General features: G+C 41.6%; 1 pseudogene; it reads left to right on the forward strand.

The window, feature by feature from the left end:
- Positions 1-344: 344 nt before the first annotated feature.
- LOC149206380 (pyrophosphate-energized vacuolar membrane proton pump 1 pseudogene) lies at positions 345-1106 on the forward strand (annotated as a pseudogene).
- Positions 1107-1375: the final 269 nt, after the last annotated feature.

Consider the following 1375-nt stretch of genomic DNA (forward strand, 5'->3'; position numbering starts at 1 on the left):
CAGTTAGTGTCAGCTGCTTGAACTCCAGTGCAGCGGATCAAGAAGAAAACATACGGTTCATAAGTAGAACATGCAGTTCACGATAGCCTAACTGTCTGCATGGCCAACACATGTCTCTGCCACCTCACTCCAAAAATCACGCAGAAATCTGAGCGCTCAGCTGTTGGTCAACTTGCACTTGCAACATGATTCACTCGAAGTGTATTCAAATTCAGGTATTGCTTCCCTTTTTGTGAAGTTACATACTCTGAAATGCGAGCTCATGCGGTGGAACTATTGTTTGTCTTGTCTCAAGATGGAGATAAACGAAAATTAGCAGAACATCTTGGAGAAAAATATATGAAATGGTTAGCAAAACTTATTTCAACATCTTCAAATATGGTCTTGGCGGTTCTTCCATGGCTCTGTTTGGCAGCGTAGGTGGTGGTATTTACACCAAAGCAGCAGATGTAGGTGCTGATCTTGTTGGCAAGGTTGAGAGGAACATTCCTGAAGACGATCCACGCAACCCAGCTGTCATTGCTGATAATGTTGGTGACAATGTTGGAGATATCGCTGGTATGGGATCAGATCTATTTGGGTCCTATGCTGAATCTTCCTGTGCAGCTCTGGTTGTTGCATCCATATCATCATTTGGAAACTCTCATGATCTTACTGCCATGTGTTATCCCTTGCTTATTAGTTCAATGGGTATAATTGCTTGCTTAATAACAACTCTGTTTGCAAGTAACATATTTGAGATTAAGGCTTCGAAGGAAATTGAGCCTGCATTGAAAAAGCAACTTATTATCTCCACAGTAGTGATGACTATTGGCATTGCTGCTGTGAGCCTAGTTGCATTGCCTTCATCCTTCACTATCTTCAATTTTGTTGCCCAGAAGGTTGTAAAGAACTGGGAGCTTTTCTTATGTGGTGCTATTGGTTTGTGGTCTAGCCTTGTTATTGGTTTTGTCACTGAGTACTACACTAGTAATGCTTACAACCCTGTCCAAGATGTTGCCGATTCATGCAGGACTGGAGCAGCAACTAATGTTATATTTGGGTTGGCTTTGGGATACAAATCTGTTATTATTCCCATATTTGCTATTGCAGTAAGCATTTTATAAAGAAAAGAAAGCTGCCGCAGTCGGAAAGTATTGTCATGTCAGGAACAGAAACGTGAATCAAGGTTAACCAATGGAAAAACAGTGATTTAAAGGCCTGGAAACACTTTTTCCCATCCAGCTTTGGCATGCAATATCTATTCTCGGGTAGTTCATTGTACGTGTGTGCTTTTATAATACATTAGACTTGCCATTTGTGTTGGATTCGTCAGCTTTCAGGCAGCGCAGTTCAAGGAGAAGGCACCCCCAGCCAAGCAAGTAAAATCAGTGAA

This window comes from Pinus tabuliformis, chromosome 1_2, assembly GCF_031772625.1.
Source record: "Pinus tabuliformis cultivar Carrire ecotype Pingquan chromosome 1_2, CPIR1, whole genome shotgun sequence".
Lineage (NCBI taxonomy): Eukaryota > Viridiplantae > Streptophyta > Pinopsida > Pinales > Pinaceae > Pinus > Pinus tabuliformis.